This window comes from Ornithodoros turicata, chromosome 6 (assembly GCF_037126465.1).
Source record: "Ornithodoros turicata isolate Travis chromosome 6, ASM3712646v1, whole genome shotgun sequence".
In the NCBI taxonomy this organism is placed as follows: domain Eukaryota; kingdom Metazoa; phylum Arthropoda; class Arachnida; order Ixodida; family Argasidae; genus Ornithodoros; species Ornithodoros turicata.
In genome coordinates, this window is record NC_088206.1 from 55,152,929 (window position 1) to 55,179,208 (window position 26,280).

The following is a 26,280-nucleotide window of genomic DNA, read 5'->3' on the forward strand; positions in this document are numbered from 1 at the left end:
ATTAAAAAAAAATCAAAAGAAAACGAAGAATAAATAGAAAGGAAAGGACGAATAGGAAAAGGTGAGTCTCCGTAAAAAGGAGGAAAAACAAAAACGAAAAGAAAGAAGGGAAAAGGAAAAAAAATAGCAACGAAGAAAGAAGAAAGAGGAGAAGAAAAAAAAAAGAAGAAAGAAAACGAAGGTGAGGCTCCTGGAGCGCGCAGCTCAGAGCTTAGAGGCCAGGCCAGTGCACTTCAGAAAGTGCAGTAAAGCAGTTGTGACGGCCCACTGTTGGTGCTGAGGCACAGGGCCAAGAAGTGCGGCCAGCGTGAGCTGGTTGTGCCCGAAACGTTCGAGGCAGCGGAAAAGGGTATCGCGATGGTTGGTGTACTTGGGGCAGGTCAGCAGGAGGTGCGATGTGTCCGCAACCACTTCGCAAGCATCGCAGAGGGCCGAGATCTGCCTCCCCATCATGCGCTGGACCGGTGGCGTGTATGCGAAGTTGAGGCGCAGTCGGTGGAGGAGTGTCTCTTGTGGTCTTTGGAGACGTCGTGGTGGGGAGAACTCCACCGCCGGGTCGATGGAGCGAAGGAAGTCGTTGAAACGGGCTGATTCTCGAATGAATCTCTGCGCCTCTTGGGCGGCCCAGCGGCGGATCTGGATGCGGCAAGACCGACGGGAACCATACACATCTCCAGTATTTTCGCCATTATGCAGCATCGAGGATCGTGGGACACGTGCATGCTCGTACTACTACACACGATAGGCCTACGCTACTCATAAGAGTGATAGGCAGATTACACTCATAAGAAATAGCCAGATAACATTTATTTACTGTAGTTTATTTTTCAGTGGGGACTTCGATCACCCTGTAGTTCGCTGTATTAGTTCGCTAGTGATGTCGTTCGCTGGATGCTAGTATTTCTCTACTGTAGGTCAGACACAGGTGTTACAGTTGTCCTTACATCTTTTTCTGGGTCGATGTTTATGGGTTTTAAAAGCTCTACACCCACTTATTCAGGTGTTTCATTGCGGTTCCATTGCACTGATAATACGGTTCATCAACATAGAAAGTATTAGACGCTTCCGGTCAAGAGATCCATCGAGTCAGGAGATCCAACCGGTCACGTGACAGGCGAGTCAAGAGATCCAACCAGTCAAAGCGTCATACTGGTCAGGATTCCCGACAAAAAAGAAAGTCTATCCCTTACCATGTTCATTGAAGAACGATTCCGCTGAACGTAGTATTAAGTTAGGAAGCAATATGCCCGGTAACAGTGAAGACTTTTCTGTGTTTTCTCTCTTCTTACCACACACGCACACGCACAAAAAAGCGAGAAAATCCTGAGGTTACGCTGTAGGTTACGGCGGTGAGTCCCCCTTTTGCCTTTGCACGTTATGTCCATTGCCTCTAGCGCCGTAACACGCTATGCCAGAACGGATGCTTGTTACCAAGAATATTGAGCTCAGCTTACAAAGAATCGTAGGCCGCAGGGCTTAAAACTTATCCTTGTCGCGTTCTTTTTATTGGCCCCCACCCTTATCACGTTATTCTATTCTTTTACTGACCGTGCGGGAAAATACAGTCTGACTGTGCTTTCCAATGACCATTGACCTGCTATGTTCATTGACCTCAACCCCAAAATGCAGGGTATACTGCTGGACTCGGAGTTGTCTTTGTATTTTTGTGTCCATTGGCGCAGCCGTCCCCACGTTATGCCAGAACTGAAGTTTGTTACCAATAATAATGGGCCCAGCCGCAAAGTGCTTTGTCTTTGTCCTTTTGTGGACGGGGAGAAAAATTAAGGGAAAACTTGATAGAGAAAACACACACACACACAAACAGATGTTCGAGCATATGAAGCTATCTTTCGTACCCTGAGAGAGTTCATGATCAGACGGTGCCGCCATGTAAAACGTTTGTCCACAACAGCGACTTGGCTCTTCGACGACGAGCCTGCTCGGTGATACGAGAAGTGTTTGAACAATCAACGTGTTTGAAACAGCCGCCGGCCCACCCAACGTGAGTGTACGTAGCCCACGTTAACTGTAGAAATAACTGCAACAACAACATCATTGTCTGACCGCCACCAACAACAAAACAGAACTATATATGAAAATACTAGTATTCCGGTTGAGTTGGGAACTACGTCCGACGATATCCACGTTCAACGAGCGTGAAATCAGAGCCTCAGGATAGTGGGCATTTGCGTTTCATCTCATTGATAAGGATACAGAAGGTAAAGCGTCATTGCGCTCAGTTTTCTGTAATACTCCCCTTTATAAAAGAACGCGGCTAACATATCTGCCAGAAATAAGTAGAAAGTAGCAGGACCTTGGAAAATCACCAGTGATGAATCACCTCGTGTCATAGTCAAGATTTATTTGTTGTTGGAGAATCGCTTCCTAATCTTACCGCGTTGTCTGCACTCGGCAAACTTTGCGAGAGAGGAACAGAAAGAACAGATGTAATCGGCACAATGCAAGCGGCGCAGTGAGTGTAGCCGCGTTTATGTTCCTTGTTCAATTGTTTTACTGTGCATTAGCATGCATGTTAATTTAAAAAATCCCGTCTCCCAATTTAAACAAATAATGTGACAGCGCTTGATCGGCTATGATCCGTTTCCTCAGCTGTTCACAACGGCGCTCCTGTAATTTCCGGGATACGGAAAAATCGTCCCCGGTGGGAACCTGGGTTAGAGCCGGGTCCTAGGTTAGTTTTCAGGGTTAGGTTAGTTTAGGCTTGTTTTTGACAGTTCACCGTCCACGGACCATCGCATCGTCCTCATCACATTATAACTGGATATTCCAAAATCCTAAGCTGTTTGGAGAAGGCGTTTGATCGAAGACCGCTTGGTCGAAAGCCGTTCGATCGAAAGCCGGTTGATCGACGCCGTTTGTTCGAAAGACGTTTTTTCGAAGTTTCGAAGGGAGTTCGAAGGTCGCAACGTGTCCTTAGCACCTCTTTTTCTGTAACTTTTGACTCGAGCATGTGGAGCATGAGGCAATCAGTGTCCTCTCCTTTTTTGTTTGTTTGTTTTTTCTTGCCTTTTTTTTTTTTTTTCAGGTAAAGAGGGGAGACCACCGGTTACTTGCGGACCTTTGTCATTCACGAACAGCACAGCCGTTTCGGGTTTGTGCTTACTCAGTCAACTGTCTCATAAGGCGAACGAGAATCTCTCGTATTTACGGTTAGTGGAAGGCCGACTTCACAAACATTCCAGTAACGTTCAACAGGACTTCCCTGTAATGTTCATAAGTTCGTAATGTTGAAACACCAAACAAGCGGATTACACACACATAAATGTGTCTTAGGATATGGCACTTAGAACTGCAGCTTTATTTGTTGTTTCTCTTTCTTTCTTGTATTGATCGATTTATTTTTATTTTTATCTTTATTATTTTATTTCATTTTTTTTTCATGAACGCTCCACGTGAACCAATAAGAAAAATCGATCAAGCGGCCGCTGCACAATTATTTCCGCCCACGCAATGAGCAACAGTCTTTTCCGGAACCCAAATTCACATGAAAGAACATGAAAGAACTGATGTTCTGAGGCTGGAACAACATAGAAGGGACAAATACATCACATCCCAAATTCACGTTCGCGAAGCAAGGAAAACCAATGACAACCAACGACAGGGGGAGGGGGATATATTTATTTGACGAAAAGGAAAAAAGAAAAAAAACGGGCTAAAAGTCAGCCAAACGGGACGTCGGCTTGCTATTCCGGAAATACATAAATAAATGAATAAATACAATTAAGAAATAAGAGATAAATGAAACGGACGCGACGGAACAGTACGTTAGTTAGTTGATTATTAGGTTAGTAAAAGTTCGGTGTTTGCATTTTCATGTTCAGATTAGTCTAAGTGGGCTTTGGTAGTTTCCGCGCAGGAATAGCCAGATAACATTTATTTACAGTGGTTTATTTTTTAACGGGGACTTCGATCACGTTATTTTGAGATACGGCCAATTTTTCGATACCGGTTCCCTAGATTTTCCATCTTTTGACAATCCTTGCTAGTTGCACGTTGGTGACCCAAAACCTGTACCCGTCTGTCTTTGCACGGCGAACAAAGGGGGCCTTCTGAGGAAGATAAGGAAAAGCTCCGGGTCACTGGGGATTCTCCGCTGAACTAGTGTCTACGCTGAACGAAAGGTCTGGTGTAATGTGAAGTACCCTGTGAAAACGATTCCACGTCAAGATCCAATGGGTAGAGAGATCCATCGAGTCAAGAGATCCATCGAGTCAAAAGATCCACCGATGGATCTCTTGACTCGGAGGATCTCTTGACCCAGTTGGATCTCTTGACTCGTCTGAGGGTTCGCCAGGCTTGGATCTTTTGACCCCTTTGTGTTACGTCGTTAACTCTAACATCGCTAAGCAGAAATTACCCGTATCGAAATACGAGGGACTCGTTTTACGTGCGGTATAAATAGAATACAAATGCAGGCGGCAAATCAACATCTCATTTTTATTGACTTAGTTACTTACTTTGTAACGCATAGCGCAGTCAAGGAAAAGCCGACAGTTCTCTTATGTCATTTGTGTTAAAAACAGATTGTTGCATTGTAAGATCAACCTGTTTGCAACACAGGATTAATAGGAGTGCTCTCTCTCTCTCTCTTTTTTTTTTTCAGCGCTTCGTGTTAGAGATTATTTCTACAGTTAGCGTGGGGGGGGGGATATATTTATTAGACGAAAAGGAAAAAAAACGGGGGAAAGGTCAGCCAAACGGGACGTCGGCTTGCTATTCCGAAAATAAATATATAAAATTAAGAAATAAGAAATAAATAAATAAACAAGAAAAGGAATTAGGAAATGAATGATAAACTAACAAAGGATGAAAGAAGGACGAGGTAGATTAAAGACAAAGATGAAAAAAAAAAAAGACTAACAAGCGGTGAAAGAAGCGTGGGTTACGTACACTCACATTGGGTGGGCCGGCTGCTGTTTCAAACACGTTGATTATTCAAACACTTCTCGTATCACAGCAGGCTCGTAGTCGAAGAGCCAAGTCGCTGTTGTGGACACACGTTCTACATGGCGGAACCGTCTGATCATGGACTCTCTCAGGGTACGAAAGATAGCTTCATATGCCCGAACATCTTTTTTTTTTGTGTGTGTGTGTGTTCCTGTATCAAGTTTTTTTTTCCTTAATTTTTCCCGCCGTCCACAAAAGGACAAAGGCAAAGCACTTTGCGGCTGTGCCCATTATTATCGGTAACAAATTTCAGTTCTGGCATAACGTGGGAACGGCTGAGCCAATGGACGCAAAAGTTCAAATCTGAGGAGGAGGAGGAGTGTCGTTGGGAGGAACCCGAGAGGTCTGCCTGCCTGATTAGGCGGCATGTTTCTGGGGTGGGGGAAAGGTAGTGGAGAGGAGGAGAGGAAAGGGTGAAGTGGAAGACTGAGCGGAATCCGCTCGGGGGGAGGATAGCTGCGTCCATGGGCCGACTTCAGGGGAACTGTGCCGGCATACGCCTATTACACATCTGAGGGAAACCCAGGAAAAACCCCAGCCGGCCCGCGGATTCGAACCGCGGACCTCCCAGTCTCCAAGCGCATGCGTTACCGGACTCAAATCTGGACTCAAATCAACTGGACTCAAATCTGAGTCCAGCAGTATACCCTGCATTTTGGGGTTGAGGTCAATGAACGTAACAGGTCAATGTTGATTGGAAAGCACAGCACGACAGCATTTTCCCGCACGGTCAGTAAAAGAATACAATAACGTGACAAGGGTGGGGGCCAATGAAAAGAACGCGACAAGGATAAGTTTTAAGCCCTGCGGCCTACGATTCTTTGTAAGTTGAGCTCAATATCAATATTCTTGGTAACAAGCATACGTTCTGGCGTGTTATACTTATTCTGTTCATAATTGTCACAAAAAGGCGTACGCCTCCCGTTTTCAACAAATCAGGGCAGATAACTATATCATTCGAGGTTATGGTTGGCTAGGAGCGTGCCATGCGGTGAAGTTCATTTTTAAGGTACCCGGGTTCGAACCCTGGTGCCGGCTGTGCTGTCTGGGGTTTTTCCTGGGTTTTCCTCAGACGCTTTCAGACATATGTCGGCACAGTTCCCTTCGAAGTCGGCCCAGGACGCACATTCCCCCAGGGCGTGAGTCGTGACGTTGCCCACATACGTGAGGCCGACAACGGCAAGCACTATCACCGCCACCACCACCATCATTTTTAAGAGTGTAGGCCTAGGGGATGTCAGCGGAGTCATTACGTAATCCACACTTGTGGCTAAAATGCATCAATCCGCGGGCACGGTTTCTTATCCGCATCATTACACGAGCGGATTTCAAAACGTTAGATTTCTGCCACAAACAAGGATGTCTTGGCACTTATGTATGTCGGCATTACGTATGCATGAAATGCACGGGCATTGTAAATAATGGCATCGTGTCACACTCTTGTACATACCATAAACCGCAGTTGAAAAACAAAAACAAAAACAAAACAAAACCTGCGGCATTGTCGAATAGATAACAGCATCCGCATGGCAGCTCCAAGGTCGTGCTGATAACTGGAGGGGGGGGGGGGGGGTCGAATCCTGCCACGGGTCTTGCTGCCTAAGGTTTTCCCTGGGTTTTCCGTCAGACTTTCCAGATGGATGTCGGCACAGTTCTTCCTGAAGCCGGCCCAGGATGTGTATACTGATCCCTGTGTAACGCACTGCTTCCCGCTGTCCTTTCTCTACTCTCCACGTCTGTATACGCCGCTCATGTAGCCACAGTATCTTCGAGGCGGTGGTGGTTGCTACTTAGATGGTGGGTATACAGAGTGTTTCACTTAAGAGTGACCCCTAATTATTAAAAAAAAGTACTTGTGATACAATTAGAAACCTTCTGGGTCATAGTTGTGAAGGTTTTTGCAGCCCAAAAAGGTGGTTTCCATCAGTGTACCCCATTAATTTGTCTAATTAGCTTAACCAAACTCAAAAAATCCCAAGGGTAACTTTTTTGCGCTAATTAGAAAGCTCATGGCCACAACACCCCATTTCAGTCACAATTACAGGATCTTTCACGATCTTTCCACAAAAATTTGACACCCGAAAACACGTAAAAACTGCCCGAAAAACCGTCGCTAATCTAGGCGCACTCGTTCAAGTTGCCCCGCCTAAATTATGGGGAGGAGGAAAGGACAACACAGGAAACAGCACAGAACATCCGGTGTCGGTGATTATCGGTATCTGATGTCTGCGAACAGATAAGCTTGCGGAGACAAAAATGCGTGATTGGGCCGGTCCTCGGCCTCCCTTTTTTTCTTTTCTGTTTTTCTCACGCTGTTTCAATGCGCAGTGGGAGTGCCTTCGGGCCTTGCCGATAGCGGCCCCACTGATGAAATCCGAAAACGGGCTTGCAGAGATGGCAAGTTTTCGGGTGTCGAATTTTTGAGGAAAGATCGTGAAAGATCCTCTAGTTGTGACTGAAATTGGGTGTTGTGGCCACGGGCTTTCTAATTAGCGCGAAAAAAGTTACTTTTCATTGGGAATTCTTTAGTTCAGTTAAGCTAATTAGACGAATTAATGAGGTACACTGATGGGAACCACCTGTTTGGGCGGCAAAAACCTTCCCAAGTATGACGCAGAAGGCTTCTAATTTTTATCTCAAGTAGTTTTTTTTTTTAATAATTAGGGGTCATTCTTAAGTGAAACACCCTGTATAACCCGTTTCTGGGAATCTTATCTCCCTTGGCTTTGGCTTTCCAACGTCACGTCGTTCGGAAGCAAGTGAATAGAGAGCTTTAGTAGATCGTACGCTATCGCATTTGCGTACGTAAGGGATATTGTTGATGGTTCTGTGCACGCCCATGACAAAAAAAGGGCTTCGCGCGCAGTGCGCAGATCCACCAACGCTATCCCTTACGTACGCAAAGGCGATTGTGTACGATCTACTAAAACTCTAATGTTTTTCTTCTTTTTCCGTTTCACAGGAACGGGGACCCATCGTAAACAACAACAACTACATGAATGACGATGGGATGAGGAGATTCCATCGTAAAGTACCCTATAGAGTCGATGATTTTCACAGCTCACTGGAACATCTTGCTGTAGACATTAGTGACATTAGTGTGCGTTGTACTTTCGTAGTCTCTCTTCTAAACTCAGTAACGATTTAACGGCATTGTAAATAAAGAGAAGCACGCGCATGTTCCACCCCGGCGGAGAAATCCTTGAGAAGTTTTGCGTTGAATCGCTCCATCCTTTCGTCGCGGTTTCATTCCGCTCCGTCGTATCCAATATCTCTTCTCCCGGATGCACTGTGCAACAAAGCTACACCGAAAAACAGCAATTACAACCTTGTCCCACTTTCCGAGCCTTTTCTAATCACTCACTGCAGTACAAAAAGCCTAGAAGATGGAGAGGAGCACACTAAAGTAGCCTACGTTATGAGACAGCTCTCACAAACAACCGAGCGCGCCAGATGCCAACGGGTACTTGCCAAGAGCAGTCAGGCACAAAAACGGTGCAGGGCGAAAGCAATATCGAACCTCCTTTCATCCTCGCGTGTCCTTAGCTCAACGTCCGTATATATATAAAAAAAAACAAAAAAAACAGCTACGCTACCGATACGTTGCTAAAAAAGAACGAAGGAAGAGCTTAAATGTGAAACAAGCAGCCGAGTGCTCTTCAGCAATCTTCCGAGGAAGAGGGCACGATTTAACACCGGCCAGAATAAACACACGGCTCGGACATTGATGTATGAGGGGTGTAAGCTAAAAGGAAAATCAAGATGGCGGCAGCTAGATTTATTATTACTCCCCCTTCTTGGAAGGGGAGGATTGCCGTTTTGGAAGAACAGCGTGTAAAAATGTTGCGTTCACGAAAGGAACAAAGGGCGAAGTATAAAGGAAAGCAGAGTCGAGACAAAAAGATACGAGTTTTGTCCCGCTCGGGCGATAGGCACTTAAACCAAATTGGACGGGAGGGTGAGCTACGCAGTGCAGGGAACTGAGTGCATTGCTTCAGCTGTCGTGTTGTCGTCGTTGTGTTAGAGATTGCAGAACGAAATAGAAATGACTCGTTAGAGGAAATTGTGTGGTAAAGGGAAAGCGGTGCAGCGAAGAGCTTTCGTTTAGTTGTTTGTCGTTTCTAGTTTCACGATGTCAGTACTTTAAAAGAAAACTGACTTAGTGACTTTATGAACAACAACACTTTCGCAACCCTGACTGTCCCGCTGTGCAGCACACATCGTAATAACAAAAAAGAAAAAAAGGAAAGAAAAGAAAAAACTGCGCGGTCCCTCTGTTGATGTAACTAGGAGTAATTCCATGGCACCGCTGCTGGTTCGTTGAGCAGCTAAGAAATTTCGCGCGTACTTTAGAATTCTGGAAACGTCTCAATGACCACGCACGTTCACTCATCTCGCACTTTCGTGAGATCATTAGTGAACCATAAGCGATCTGATACAGAATACGGTGTTCCAAATGGGTCGCTCACGAATTGCCGTCGAAACTGAAGATCCGCTCCCACATACGACACGGAGCTGTTTTCGGTTGCTCTCTGTTTCGTTGTGCAGCAACATGATTGGCGCGTCCTTCATCCTTTGTCGACAGGCCTGTAACGTCGCTGTCGCTGCTCGAAGGGTCCCTCTTGCACGTTGCTGTCGCTCCACATTGACATGTTTTCCCTTCTGCTTGGTATTCTGTTCTTCAGGGAGAGGTCGCGATTCCTGATTGTCCCATGACCACCTTTTGTAGTAAATGTCTTTTTTACAGGGTGTTTTTTTTTAGCCCTTTACAGAATTTTTATAAAATCCTATGAAAGCAGCATAGATGTTGTTTTGGCAGTTGAGTTCTAGGGCCAGGCGCACATCCTCTGGAAGAGAGTATGTAACTACAAAATGACTAATTATCTGAAATTCATTAATTAACTTTTTAATTAGGGAATTTCGGGCAAAAGCGGGATAGGAGATTGAGAGACAATACCCTCGTTGAACGCCATTCTACGTTAAAAAAACTCCTGAAACACGCACGTGCGTTAAAATATCCATCCCCGAATTTTGATATGCAAATGAGCCGAAACCGAAAATGCGCGCGCAAGGAGCGCGTCACCCTCACCGACAGCGGCTTATCTGGATAGCAGATCAGTACTTACACCAATCATCTCCATCGCTCCTAAGCACGTGACCCTCTGACGTGGAATGAGCGCTGTGCGCCCTATGCTCCTGGTCGCTGCGGTTTCGGTTTCGGCTTATTTTCATATCAAAATTCGGCTATTCATATTTCAATGCACGTGCGCGTTTCTGAATTTTTGAAACATAGAATTGCTTTCAACGAATTGTCTCTCATCCTGCACTCTTAGAAAAAAGGGTGGAGCAGTTACACCTTTTCGGAGGTAATAGTACACTCTTAAAAATGAACTTCACCGCATAGCACGCTCCTAGCCAACCATAATCTCGAATGATATCGTTATCTGCCCTGATTTGTTGAAAACAGGAGGCGTACGCCTTTTTTGTGAAATTATGAACAGCATAAATGTCACAAAAAAGGCGCACGCCTCCCGTTTTCAACAAATGAGGGCAGATAACGATATCATTCGAGATAATGGTTGGCTAGGTGCGTGCTATGCGGTGAAGTTCATTTTTAAGAGTGTAGTCGCATATGTTGTGCCTAAAAGGTTGCAAAGCTACACTCTTAAAAATGAACTTCACCGCATAGCAAGCTCCTAGCCAACCATCATCGCGAATGATATCGTTATCTGCCCCGATTTGTTGAAAATGGGAGGCGTACGCCTTTTCTGTGACAATTATGAACAGCATAAGTGTCACAAAAAAGGCATACGCCTCCCGTTTTCAACAAATCAGGGCCGATAACGATATCATTCGAGATGATGGTTGACTAGTAGTGTGCTATGCGGTGAAGTTCATTTTTAAGAGTGTACCTCACTCTCAAAACAGAACTTCCCCGCATAGCACATTGTCCCGCTTCTGATTCGGTGAGCGAGGGGGGCGTACGCCTTTTTGTAGCAACTTGGATATATGATAATTTCTTTTACCACCCTTTTACACCCTTTATCAGACGCCATGTTGACTTATAGGTGGCAACTATAGAAGTTACCACCTTTTCACACCCTTTTTTCTTAGAGTGTGCTGTCTCACTTTTGCCGGAAATCCCCTAAGTAAGGAGTAAATTAATGAATTTTAGGTAATTAGTCATCTTGTAGTTCCATACTTTCTTCAAGAGGCCGAATAACTCAACTGCGAAAACGACATCTATGCTGGAACCTAAGAAGAAGATGAGAAAAACAAAAACAAAAACAGAGTAAATAGGGACTAACTGGAAGTTTTACTCCTTTTTACACTTTTGCAAGCGTTCTTGCTATCTGGGTATGCTTCAATTACAGGGTTACTCTTCGAAGCTTGACGAACTCTTCAACACGAATTTCACATAGGGGAAAAAGAGTAAATGGAGAGTAACTCGAAGTTTTACTCCTCTTTTACGCTGTTTGAAGCGTTTTTGTTGTCTTGGTACGCTTCACGTACAGGAAAAAAAAAGAGTAAATGGAGAGTAACTCGAGGAACGTAGTGCTGTTGGAGCGTTAGGAATTACACCCTGTAACAGAATAACTGTCATACTCGAAATACGAAGTGTTACCATTACTATTCAAAAGGGTGATCTCACTGACAATATTTTTACACTCTTAAAAGAGTTGGGTATACGCGCTTTTTTTTCCCCCTTAGAGTGCGGTCTCATAGATTTTTTATTAAACAATCTGTAAAGGATTTAAAAAAAAACGCCTTCTATAGTCGCGGTGTCGTTATGCTCTGTGGATTACGGCTAGAGGCCCTTTCGGCTTACGATGGTCGTCCTCCTGGCTACGGTCCCTGAAATGGCTGTGATTGGCGGGGCTCCTGATCACTAGGTTACACTGATTAGCGATCACGCCATTGTCTTTGCGTTAGATTTGCGATAGTCGTGACGTTGCCCGCCTCAGTGTGGCCGACTACGGCAAGCAGTTTCTGGTTCAGGTTCAGGTTCATGTTCGCCTAATCCCTTTTGTATCAGGGCAGGCACCACAAGGGTGCCACAGGCAATAGCTTCACCACTTTTCGCTAGATGGCGCTGCGTTTACCCTCCCCGTCTGCCTACTTAAGGTTTATCATAGCACGGGGCCAAAATAGCGTGTGTTGGGAACGTTGCTCCTAGATGAATTTGTCAATAAATAAACTCTATAGATCAGTGACTCCTGTGGACGACAAAGCATCTGTTACCACGCTGCTTCGTGAAGAAAAAAAATGCAGGACGGTTGCGATTGTGTAACGCGAATTTCAGCGGTAGTTGTTGTGCGTGGATGTTGCCACTTTTATATATGACACTGATATATGCACAACTACCTTAGAGTGACGAGTACTGCCTTGTGATCTGTGAAGTGAGTGGTGATGTGTAGAGCATGTGTAGAGTGGTGATGTGTAGCGGGACAAAATTATTACTAAAATCGTGGCAAAAGCGGGACAGGAAAGGCCGAAAAATCGGGACACTTTGCGGGACAACGTACCTATCTCTAAGTGTGTCAAAACTGCTTTTATTAGCTTCAGATTATTTTTGCTTGTTTTGCAACACCGATACCGACAGTCAACAGACAGAAGGAGACACAGGAGAAGAAGAGAGAGAAGCGGAGTGTTTATACAACTGATACGCCGAGAACTTCCGCTGTAAAAGTGTAGAAGGACTGAAAGCGTGGCTTTCTCCAGTACCAATCTCTTACGAGGTCATTTTTACGGAATTAAGGAGCATCATTTGCTGCTTTGTGGATGAATCATTTTGCACAAACGCAGGCTGTATCCCATGAATTGAGTTTATACTAATGAAATAACTTTCCTCAAAGATTTTTTTTTTTGTAAGACTACAATGTATTGTAACGAAACGCTAACGTGAATGCATTCGTAGAAAGCAGAAAACGTTCGCCACCTAGCTGCCTAAAAGGACAAAAAGGAGGAGTGAACGTGCTTGCCCGTGCCCGTTACCTTCCATTCAGAGCGGGGAGGAACCATCGGCAGCCAGGTTCGTTGCGTCTTTGAACCATGTCCGTGTCCTCGGAAGAACTCCCGATGCAGTCGACACGGCTGCCCGGGAGAACCACTGAGAGCCCCCGGCGTAGCAGGCACTCCACTACAGTGGTATACCTCGTCACGGCGAGTGCCGCCATCGTCTTCGTAGTGTCCGTGTTCATTGCCTTCTTCCCCTGGCGTACACTCATCCTAGGAGCCGGCAACGACGTCCTCACCGTCGAAGAAGAAGACCGAGTCGAAAGCAAAGCGCCTGCGATCCTCCATGCCTTCCCAGGCGGCGACCCGGAGAGCAACGTCTGTCAGACGGTCGCGTGCGCTAAGGAAGGCGCCGAACTGTTTAGACAGCTCGACTTCCACCAGGAACCTTGCGACGACTTCTACGAATACGTCTGTCGGCGGTGGGAAATGAACCACAGGCTGCCACCAGGAGTTGCGAAGATTTCAGTCGATGACATGCTTCTAGACGAGTACGAAGACCTGTTGACTCAGGTGCTGCAGAAAGGACGACCTGGGTACGAAGCTGTGAGAGATATCTTTCTCCGGTGCCAGTACCCTCGAAAGGGAGATACGCACTGGTTGGAAACATTGAAGAGCGTGGGCTTGTTCCCGTTCCCTGTGGTTCATAATGAGGGAATGAAGATCGATTTTCTAGTTAAAGAACTATTGCGGCTTGGAGTTCAGCCCTACTACAGCGTATCGGTGGAAAGAGATACTGATTCACCGGAGCAAGCGTTCTTGTTATTAGGTGAACCAAAACTAATGATGGGACCCCTGAGGCTCGGGCTAGACATCGAGTACGCTTATCTCGATGACGCTTTGAACGGATTTGTGCAGGAAATCGTAGATCAAAACCAGACTATTCAAAGTAACGTCCTGCAAATGGAACGATTCTTGTCCTCTTCTATGGACCGTCATCCCATGGAAGGCATCGGTTTGCAAGATGAACTACTCGACGTTTCTGAGCAGTTTAAAGAGTTGAGCAGACGGGTACGAGAGGTTGTTGAAGACGTCTTCGGCACAGACCTCTCAAAGCGCCCGATAAAAGCAGCGTCCTTGAAATATCTCCACGCTATCGACAGCGGGGTTATCGAAAACGCAATGCCACGATTTGTTAATTACCTGGCTTTCCGAGCTTTCGCCGAGTTGTCAGTGGACAACGAAGGAGACCACGGTGACGTCATGCGGCTCATCTATTCTCGCTACCCTGGTTACTCGTCGACGACGCCTGTGGACCGCCGCCGGTTCTGCGTACGCATGATGAACCGGTTCGAACCGAGCATATTGGCACACATCAGCATGGACACAGCGGCCACCAAATTGGGTGGCAAATCTTCCTTCAACTCTGTTCTCGACCTTCTGGAAGTCATCTTTAACGAGACCCTCTACGAACAAAGTGGCTTTGACTCAGACTTTCGGGACAGCATCACTAACAGCATCGCTGCTGTCAACTGGGAAGCCTTAGTTCCCGAGGCAGTTACTTCACACAACGAACTCTTCCGCCAGCTTATACTGATCTACGAAAGCGCGATCAGCTCCAAGGCAGTGATCGAAGGCTACATGAACCTGGCAACACAGTTTCGGTTCCGTGACTTCGCGAAGAAAGACCTCGAGAAATGGGTTGGTTGGAGAAAAGGTTTACTGGACACATATGCAAGATTAGAGTCCCCGTTTTTGAAGCTCGAAATTCCATTGTCAGTTTTTAATTTTATGAGAGACCCCGACGCATCGTTGGAGCGGTTCTCGCTGGCCCGTATTGGTCCGCGGGTGTACTACCCTCTCTACCACGCTGTCTACCACCTGGCGTACAATTACGGTGTTGGCAAAAAGCCGTCTCTACTCACCTCCAAGATGCACGCTTTAATGGACTGTTTAGGCCGCCAGTACTCAAAGTTACGTTGGAAGGACTCGAAGCGTCGCGTTGGCAGAAATACTTACTATTCCAACCTCCTGGACCACCTGGCTGTCGAGCCCGCTTATAGAGCGTACATGCGATATGCCGATCAGATCAAGAAGAACGAGCGACTGCCGAAGCTTGAAAACTTGACGCCAAGGCAGTTGTTTTTCATCCACTATGCGAGAAGCTTGTGTGAAGTAAATAACGCAACGTACCTGGACCGCATGCTGGACGAGGGACGTCTGGCACCCGCTTGGTACAGAGTCAATGGGGCGCTCAGGAACTTCAGACCCTTTGCGGATGCGTTTCTGTGCAGGCCGAATTCCTTCATGAATCCTATTCATAGATGCACACTGAAGTAGTGAGAGACTTGCTGAGGTCCCTATTTGAAATAAAGGACAATGATGTTGCAAGAGCTTGATCGTCTGTTTCAATGTGGGATGCAATAGAAGTGGCCACAGGCAATACCCTACTGCATTGATCGCTGTAATTTGGTGAAATTAGTTTCACAATGAGGACAGCAGTGTACTCCTGTGTCCAGAATGGGGGGCAGTGCTTTCAGTGCATAACGTTGATGAGCTGGACTTTACAATGGATCAAGCAATGTTGTCGTAGTGACAGCGCGGCTAGTCGGCTCGTAGTAAGCGCTTGCTGACTATAGGACGGACAGGCAGACAAGGGACTAGCGCTCGCCTATGCCGCCTCCGGTTTCGCGTACTGATGAACCAAAAATATTGGCTCACATCAGCATGGACACAACAATAGCAATGTGGGCTGGTTGTGCATCTTTATTTGGTAAAGGAGCGAAAAACGGGGACAACATGAACCACACAGCAGCCTTGTGTCTTGTCGTTCATGTAAAAAGCGAGCATTGTGTGTTGTCGTTCACGTAAAAAAGAGCCTTTAATGTTGTCGTTCATATTGTCCGCGTTTTCGTCCCTTTGCCAAATGAGCATGGACTCACCAAATTGGGCGGCACATATTCCTTCAACTCCTTGCGCCAGCGCATTCTAGCGGTAGTCCTTCGTCTGCCTGTTTGTCCTTGTATCTGTGGTAAGCGTTTACTTGTATAAGCGCAGTTTCCTGAAAGGTTAGGAGTACGGTCAACGAAAAGGATGTGTGGCGGGTTTTCCTAAGCCACCACAGTGGTGGCACACTCTCAGAAAAAAGGGTGGAGCAGTTATACCTTTCAGGAGGTAATATTTGTCGCACATGTTGTGCCTAAAAGGTTGTAAAGTTCTACCTGCTACCTCACTCTCTGCCACGAATGATAGGGTTACCACGTCTGATTCGGTGAGCGAGGGGGGCGTTCGCCTTTTTGTAGCAATTTGGATATATGATAATTGCTTTTACCACCCTTTATCAGACGCTATGTTGATCTAGGTGGTAACTATAGAAGTTACCACCTCTTCACACCCTTTTTTCTGAGAGTGCAGCTTGGAGAGTCCACTTGTCGCATGCAGTAAAAGCGACAATCGGGTCGCATTCGATGAGTCAACGTTGCATTCCAACGGGAGATATTTCGTGGCATCCTGCGAGCAAACGTTGAATCAACTCTTCCAGGCATAGAATGTGGAAGGAATGTCAGCTGCCCATTGGCGCGAGACCACGGAGTCCGTTACGCGTCTAATCCCTGGTTCACACTGCAACTTCTCTCCGTTGCGGGTACGGTGCAAATCAGTGCGGATGAGGTCATCGTACGACACGTTGTACAGAAACATGCGTTCTTGACACGGAAAACGCCTGTGTGCGATCAATCACGCCTCCACTCTTTCTCCGTCTATCTATATGTATCCATCTCCACTCTCCGTGCACCTTCGCTCATTGGTCAGCTGCGTAGCCGGTGGCAATCTGTAACACATGGAGCAAGCAAGAAGCCTTGTTCTCTCTCTGCAGAAGGCGGGTCTTGCTCAACGACCCCTCTAAAACTTTGCTCTCCCCGACGAACTCACGCACCCTCCACGCTTCTCCACCCTTCATCCCCTATCCTCCATCCGTTTTTTCTTCTTCTTTTTTTCTTCTTCCATAGTCGTGACGACGCCCACTTCTGTGTGACCAACAACGGCGAGCCGATCCTGCCATTACCCCCTCCCTCCGTACCACATGAAGTTCGTTCGAGCTCAACTCTTGCCGTGCATGTGCTATTCGGTTCGCCGTACTTCGTTGTCATGACAACCGTGCGGCGCCGCCTCCGTAACGCGTGAAAATGCAACAGTGTGAACCAGGCATAAGAATGGATCGACGGTCACCACTAGCGGCGCGGTCAGCTTGCTCATTCCCCTCCACTTGATAGAAGTAACGTTTCATAGCCTGGAGTTGAAAAACGTAGCCCTTGGAAATATTTTCTGGTGGACGGAGATTGATTGACTGATTGGTAAAAGAAAAAAAAAATGGAGATGTTAGTCCCAAACTACTCGGGACAGGCTACTCCAGGACGCGTTTTTAGGGCTCATTATATGTAAAACAAATGAAGTGAAAGGAGGAGGAGGACGGGGAATTATTCAGCTTTCGGAAGAAGTTGCGTTTAGACGAGCTCACAGTTTGTCCTGTAGGTGCCGCTGACAGGTTCTTCGGCTGTTCGGCCGAGTTCGGCGGTAGCTTGTTGGCATGGTACAAGTTGTTTAGACACTATACCTCCTCCAGGGGCGGTAATTACGGAGTGCCGTGTGCTAAAATATCAGTGCTCGTTAAATAATTATTAGGTGGGAAAAATCAGTCCACACATGAACCTCTGTGGTGTCGCTCATGATCGTAGCTATCTCGCGTCGTAAAACGATGTATTATCGCTAGCATAGTTACGGAACATAGAAGCGTGTTGAATTTTGGGCACGTGCTGTAATCTACACATTTTCTAAGCCTTTAGTGACACCGAAAAATGGGAAATCTGCACTTGGCTATCGACGCGTCGACGTGGGATGCCATTCAGGATCCTGTCCTTTTTCAAATCATGTTCTTCGCACCCATCAGATTGTGCTCATGAGTACCATCAGTAGAAAAAAGAAAAAAAGTCTCTCGTGGGAGGAGCACCAGCTCTCTTCCTCCTCCTCGTCCTCTGCCCTCTCTGGCTTTCATCGACGAAGGTCCCTCTTTTGACTGGCGCGGTCTTCCTGGACGTCAAGAAAGCGTACGACAGCGTTTTCCATAGTGCCATCATCGCGACACTGCAGGAAACTGGTATCGGAGGCGCTCCCCTTCTTTGGATCCAGGACTTCCTGAGCGACCGCTTCTTGTTTGTTCGGACCACTGAGGGGTACACTGACCCCCACCCTGTTAGCCGTGGCGTTCCTCAAGGAAGTGTGCTCAGCCCCCTGCTCTTCAATGTCATCATGGCCTCTCTTCCTGCACTGCTGCCCTACCACACGCGTCTCACGCTGTATGCCGACGACATCTGCTTATGGACATCTGCCGCTCGCCGCGACACCATTCAGCATCGACTGCAGGGAGGTTTAGATATTATCGTCGCGTATCTCGCCGACCGCGGTCTCTCCGTTTCATCCAGCAAGACTGTGGTCATGGTGTTCACTCGTCGATCATTCACGAGGTTCCCGCTCGTCATTGAAGGTTCACCACTGCCATTTGTCCCGTGCTGCAGGTACCTGGGCGTGGTACTCGACCGTGACCTTTCCTGGTCTCGCCACATTAAGACTCTCACCACCAAGATCAACAGCTACGTGGCGGTCCTTCGTTCCCTCGCTGGTTTCCGATGGCGCCCGTCCTTCTCTGACCTCCGCCGTGTCCACCAATTCCTCGTGCTGGGTTCTCTCCGGTATAGCCTTCCCATCTTGCATGGTATCAGCCGAAGCAGAAATCGAGATCTCCTCTTTAGCCAAGGCAGGAGCCTCCGCGTCTGCTTGGGAGTCCCTTCGACCACCGAGACATACTCTGTCCAAGCCGAGGCACGCGCACCGCCGATCAATGTCCTGCGGGACGGCGCAACCCTCCGGGTTCTCGCACGGTACCTTACTCGGCACCCTCTTCTCTACCGTCGCCACGTCGACGAAGACAGCCCGGCCTCTGACTTCGGTCGTGCTCTCGTCCGCCTCAGAGGATCCGTCCCTGCACAGTTCTCCCTGCCCTTGCACGCCCCGGCGATGTGGACACTTACAAGACCCGAGGTCAGTGCCAGTATCCCCGGCCTCCAGAGGAAGAACGATGTGCCTGTGCCAGTAGCCCGCCGGCTCGCGCTCGAGCATCTCAGTTCGGCCTATCCGCAGAGCCGCGCCATCTATACTGATGGGTCGGTAGCGAATGAGTCATCAGCACAGCGGCCTTCTCCGTCTTGCAGGAAAACTGTGACCTCACCTTCCGTCTTCCCTACACAGTGTCCTCCACGGATGCGGAGCTGCTCGGACTGCTTGCCGCTCTGCGGCATGTCGCTGAATCTGTGTCTGATGCGTGGGTTGTCCTCACAGACAGCAAGGCGTCTTCGGCACTCCTGTCAGCATACCACCCGAGCGTCGTGAGTGATCTGCGTACCATGGTACTTCAGGAGTAGGCCCACCTCTCCTCAGTCGGCCACCGTGTCTGCCTTCAGTGGGTACCCGGGCATACAGGGCTACACGGAAACACCTGTGCTGACGCGGCTGCGAGACGCGCCGTACAACGCCGGTGTCCCTACTGCCGCTCCCGGTGTCTGCGTGTCGCCTGCTAATACGGCGTCTCTGCGGTGACGGCACCCGCCAGTTTCTTGTACACGCTATTCGACCTCATGCATTCCTGCAGTCCATCGACCCCTCACTGGAGTTTGTAATCGGCTGCCGCTGTACCCGCGAGGAGGAGTCTCTTCTACATAGTCTTCGGCTGAACATTGCCCTTACCCCTTCACTCCTGTTCAAAATGGGCCGCGTCCCATCTCCCACTTGCCCCTGCTGCGCCGTAGAAGACGATATCTCCCATCAGCTCCTCCACTGTCAGCGTCACCACCATCATCGGGCCGTGCTCTGGCAACACCTCTCAGAGCTTGGGTGCACGGACGGAGGGACAGACGTTTCTCTCGCAACACTCCTTGGCCCCGTGCAGCGACCTAGTCAGTGGAGTGTCACATAAGCGGTGCTCCGCTTTCTGCGTGATACGGGCCTCCTGGGCTCCCTGTGAGCCGAGTTTCTTTCTTTCTTTATTTATTTGTCTTTTTGTTATTTCTTTTCTCTCTCTTATTTATGTTTTTTTGTTTAGGGAATAGCAAGCCGGCGTGCTGCATGGCTGACCTTTCCCCTTTCTTTTTTCTTTTTCTTTTTTTCTGCCAATAAATTCCCGCCCCCCTCTTTTGCAGTCCCTGCTTTTTCTCGACTTTGTCTGCGTTCGTGGACACGCTCGCTCTCTGGAAGTCACGAAATACCTCTTGTCAGGATGCTGTGTTGATCCACCGGATGCGACTTAATATAGAGAGTGTTGATAACGTCACCGTGAAGCTACCGTACCTACCGGAACCAATGACAGCGTGCATGATTCAGAATCTTATCAGTTGATAGGGGGCGGCAGATATGGTACTTCGGAAGCCATGTTATCAATGGTATATAACACTCACTAGTATCGGTTTTATTTCTCACTTTAGTTATCGCTTGCGACAAGTGGAGTCCCTAAGCTGCTGCCAGTGCGGTGACTTGCAAAATCTGGAACACATCATTCCGGTTACCACCAACTTTTCGTAACTACACTTATTGCTTATAGTCAGACGGCAAACCTAAAGCCGTTAGCGGAACGGCCGCTATTTCACCTGCAGTCCAGTCATCATTTCGAATGACATCGTTTTCTGCCCTGATTTGTTGAAAATGAGAGGCGTACACCTCTTTTGTGGCAATTATGCAATTCATAATTGCCACAAATAAGGTGTACGCCCCCTGTTTTGAACAAATCGGGGCAGAAAACGATGTCAGTCGAAATGATGGTTGGATTGCGGGTGAAGTACGGCCGTTCCGCTAACGTCGTTAAGTTTGCCGTCTGACAGGGTATTAGCCTTTACATTAGGTAGGCTCAGTGTTGGGGTAACTCGTTACAAGTAACCCGTTACTGTAACTAAGCTACTTCTTTTTGGTAACTTTTAACTCAACTTGTTGCCTTCGAGCTACAGTAATTTCTTGAGGAACTCGTTCGTTCCTTAGGTAACCTTATCAAAATAACTTGGGAAGAGTTCCACGTTCCTTTTGTTCGATTCTCGTCTACAAACATCGCTCCCTAGTGAGACGACAGCCACGTGCACGGCGCGTCTGACTCCCTTCTTGTCACGTTATGAACGTTCAAATTATGCTTTGATCGTACATTAGGAGGCTGAGGTGACGCTCATCATAGAGATGATAAGTGTATTCATAATGACAGAGGACACTGTCTCGCAGGATTAAAACTTGGCGCGCTTCTATACGACATGTGCGTAGAGGTCAACTCATGGAACCTAGACTTTCAATGCCTGCTTTGTGGTCCTGTTATTCAGGTTAATCAGGTTATTTGCAGACGACTGCGCACTGTATCGGCAAATTTCGTCGATAGACGATCATGAAAACTTACAATCTTCGTTAAACCTGGTTTCGGATTGGTGCAACCTTTTGCAAATGAACATTCATTCAAGAATAAAAAGTGTTGTTATGAGTATAAGCAAAAAGCGTGTACGACTTACTCTCGACTATTACTAATGCTCTCATGAATCAGCTCTCCATTCACAAATATCTAGGAACAAATATCAAATTTTCACTGAGGATTTTAGTCGGGATTCTCACATCACGTAAACAGTTAAAAAAGCTGGCATTCGATTCAACTGGCTACGTAGAGCTTTAAAATCTTTATACAAAATTAACCGCGTATAAATCATTAGCGCGTTCCATCACATACTATGCCTCTGTAATCTGGTTTCCTGAAACATAGAGTAAAATTCAAACCCTATAGAAATGGTCCAGAGGATAGCAATCCGCTTTGTCTTTGGAAGGTTTCCCCGCTATGATTCTCCCACCGAATTGCTTCGTCTTGCTGGTGAAACGTCACTGTATACGAGAGAGTCAGAAACCACCGGCTAAAACTTATATGACTCATAATTGATGGTTTCACCAATACAACATCTGAAGACTACAGTACATTTAACACAATAGGCAGCTCTCACACGAAACATAACAAAACACTTAAAACAAAGAAAACATTTCCCTGAGTTTGTGGAGCAACTGAAAGGGACGACACGTACACGTAAAACTCAGTCACTTAAAACAATATTTTTCTAGAACTAATAGAAAATTTCAGGACATCCCAATGTTCCTTGCGCACGCGTTGCATCCTGGGAGATTACTGTCACGAGGAAGGAAGAGCAGTCCTTCACGTTTCGTTTTCGCTGACCTTGACGCCTCGCGGACAATCGGCCGAGAGAGGAGAAACCGGAACAGTTTGGAGACCTTCCCCTCATTTCTGATAAGCAAGTTCCCATAGTTCAAAGCAACGGGAAGTTCTCTGGGATTCTCTGAAGTCGGCTATTGTCTCATGCAAACACTCCGTTTTCCCGCTGGCTATGAACGCTTGGAATGATTTACCACAGGAAGCAGTGCAGAGTGACACCTTGTCAAGCTTCTTGCACTTCCTCAGGAACTGTGGCAAATAATGTTAGATCTGGTTGGTACAATGAAATTGACGAATTCACCTTGTTTGATTCCATTAATACCTATGATTCCAGTGTGACTTCGTATGTATTGTGAATTTTCGTATTTTGCTATATTTGTATTTCTGTTCACTGCTCAAAATTATAGCAGTTTTTCTGTGTTTGTATTATGTACTGCCCACGCCTTGACGCCATAAAGTATAAGTAAGCATAAGTAACAACAAGTATTGAGTATAAACAAAGTAAATTATAGGTATAAGTAAGTATAAGTAACAACTAGTATTAAGCATAAACAAAGTAAATTAAGTATAAGTAAGTAAGCATAAGTAACAACAAGTATTAAGTATAAACAAAGTAAATTAAGTATAAGTAAGTAAGCATAAGCAACAACAAGTATTAAGTATAAACAAATAAATAAGTAGCATCTTACATTCCGCGAGGAGATTATTTTTGCACTTTAATGTAACCATCTGAAGAAAGCTGGTGACGTGTGGATGAATATGATAATGAAAAGAGAGATTGGTCCCTATAGGGGATCAGGGACTCTCATACATGAAAAACAAACAGATAAGCAGAATAACGCTTATACAAGACTGCTACCGGGACATACACATCTTTAGTCGGTGTTCCACCCGGTTTATCAGATTTCGCACAAGGGCGTGCATTGTTCATACGTATACAGGTTTTTCTGCTCACCAAATTCGTAAAGACATTTTCCGCCCGAAAAGAGTGAAGAGAGGTCGTGTCATGCACACTTCACGAGGTAAAGGTTCCAGGCAGAATCCTCGAGGCACATGATGCTGGGGAACAGAATCGTCGCATCGATGAATAGCCAAGTAGCTCGCGCATTTTGAAACCTAAGGTTCATCAACGACAGAGTCGCTTGGAGAACGCGATGGAAAGCACCATATTTAAGCCTGCTAAGTCGAAGGCGGTGCCACAACCTACTCTGTTAATCCCAGTAGAGGGAAGGCGAAGCTCAGGTTCCGACTAATAATAGCCGAGCCCCCCCCCCCTCGTGGGGGTCTAGATTCCTCATAAGCCGGATGTTCCGAGGGATAAATACGGACAACTCTCGGATTGGATTGGACTGGATTGTAAAGAAAAATAACGTAGAGATTGTGGTCCCACGGATGTGTATCCCGTTACCCCGGGACGCTTACAGTTGGCTGCACAACGACCACTATGGACTGATGAGGTTAATAATGGGGTGAAGGACTGCAAAAGGCGAAAGAGTGAGATACCACATGCGTGACCGCAAAGTTGCACTTTCTTCGTGATGCCGCTATGCGTCAGAACTTGACGTCCGCTTAAGATGTCCCGTTAGCAGGCCAACACTCAGTAGTTCATGACTTATGGGAACAACTGTCTTTTTCTCGGCTGAATTACAAAGGGGTGAGATCGGGGCACACATCGACAAATAAGGGTCGGGAGCATCAATACCCCTCCCACCCCCGCCTCACTTCCTAGCGGCCTGTCATCGTCCACTTCCAGTAGTATATTAGCTGTGCTACTTTGTAGCGCGCGAACATCACGTCGAACCAGGAGCGGGAGAGAATTAGAGCAGAAGTAACTGCATGATCGAAGATCCGATGTAGAAGCAGCACCGTATAATCTCTCACTGGCTATCGCTTATGGCTCTGTGTGTGGGGTCTTTATCAATAATATTTATGTCTCTAACGAATGGGTGTCGCTTTTGACCTTCTGTTTCATTCTCAGTGGTGTTCCCGCTTTGTCATACACACCCTTTCATTTTCCTAAACACTGTGCAGGCCTTGCGCCACATAATAATAGGGTCCCGTCCGTATTGAGATAAGCTTTCCCGTATCGACCGTCTGTGCACTGTCCGATGTTTCATTTCTGGAATTCCGTTGAGTAGGTTCATAAAATGATTGTTTGAAGCTTGTTCTCCCTCATATTTTATTTCTTGTAATGAATAGCTCTCCGTCCCAGTGTATTTCCTATGGAACATATTTTATGCTTTTTCTCGGTAACCACGGCGCAGATTTTAACGCGGGTGGTTTTACTATAAAGAGGAAGACGAGATGAATCGGATACAGTTTATATGTTTCTGATGCATGTCGTATGTATTTCACGGCGACGTCACGAATGTGAACAAAGTACACAATTTTTCTCCTCCCTCTTTGAACAGGTTTTTATTAAACTTCTATAGCCATTTTGAAAAAAAACTTCCCATTTACTTTCTCTTGAAATATTTCAGGAATCGATAGACACCAAATTTATATGTCTACTACCTTTCGTTTTTATAAAAAACATGAAACATGAGTACACATATACACCGACTGAAAGCCCAGTGAAACACGTCATTCTGTGTTGCCATCTGGTGACGCAAAAGGAAAACCGCGCGGACCGTATCCTTCCGCCGAGCAAGCGGTGCGCACGCGCAGCAATGCTGGCTCGTATGGGTGGCGTGGAGTCTGGATGACATGCTGGTTCCCTGCATCCTCTTTTTGTCTCTCTCTTCTCATTACTTTCATGGCCCACTGACTTAGGTCATGGCCTTGGAGGCCAGTACAAAAGGTTGCTTAGCTGCTCGTAAAGGGATTATCCTCTGAGCCTGCATAATCGTTTTGAGACCGTGTTTGTGTTTGTCTGTTATCGTCCTCCACCTCGTCTCGGGTTTTCAAGTCATGACTGTAAAGAGAAAGCACACCGACATCAACAACCCTCTTCTTTTCTCTCTCTCTCTGAGCACGGTGCGCATATAGAAGAGTGAGACGAGTTTATTAGCTTCACGGTGAAACGTCAATTTGCCCGATTTTGCCGGTTCGAGTTTGTGCGGACTCAGTCAACTGTTTGAACTGTCTCATAAGGCTAACGAGAATCTCCCGTATTTACGGTTAGTGCAAGCCCTGCTTTACAGTCATTCTTTACAGTAACTTTCAACAGGACCGTGTTGTAATGTTCGTAATGCTGAAAAAATGCTAGAAATTCTACCGTCGCCTCCCATAATAATAATTCGCCGTCTCCTTTTCTTTTCGCTAAGAGTGCACGCCTCAGTCAGTTCCAAACTTCTGAAGTTTTCAGGAGAACCTCGATATTCCCAGTTGCGAAATCCACGATCTCGAAATTCGAAAAATGTCCCTGGTTGTGTGGACGGAAAAAATGGTGCCGCAAGCACCTGCGCTGCCAAAAATACAGGGGCGTAGTTGCAGATAGCCGATGGAGCGCATTACAGCCGACTAAGTGTTACCATTCGCTCTCCTGATTTTAAATTCAATTCAATGGGTAACATAAAATCCATATAATTCGCTGCACTAGTTCGCTAGTGATATCGTCCTCTGGATGCTAGTATTTTTCTACAGTTGGCTGACACGGGTTTTGCATTTATTCATTGTTTCATGGCCCGTAGAACTCCGCTTCTGTTGAAGATACGGTTCATGCACATAGAAAGTATGAGAGAAAAACTGCAAAGTCTGTGTCTGACCTACAATAGAAAAATACCATACTCTTGTTTTTTTTTTTTTTTTTCTTACAAGCAAACCATACTCGAGATACGACATGCGATATAGGAGCACCACCCAGTGAGCGTCATACAAAGATTTGACTGATTTATTTGTCAAAAATGTTTATTGTCATCAATTATTACTTGAAAAAGCGTTGGAGACTAGGGATGAAAGACATGTAATGGCATGCTTAGTCACTATGTGTCAGAGGAGAAAAACCTATCAAGTTGCCGAACGGGCTAGGGTGAACAAAGCGGCCCATGGACCGCTTCCTGGATGTGAAAAAGTGGGTTAGCATCAGGAATGTGTTTATGAGCAAGCGGATTACACAGAGGTAAATGTTC

At 46.5% G+C, this 26,280-nt stretch overlaps 1 protein-coding gene across 5 annotated transcripts in view; it reads left to right on the plus strand.

Moving 5' to 3' along the window:
* The window catches only part of LOC135396744 (muscarinic acetylcholine receptor DM1-like), a 492,974-nt gene that overhangs the window by 210,318 nt on the left and 256,376 nt on the right, over positions 1–26,280 (plus strand). The gene's annotated exons all lie outside the window — the stretch shown is intronic.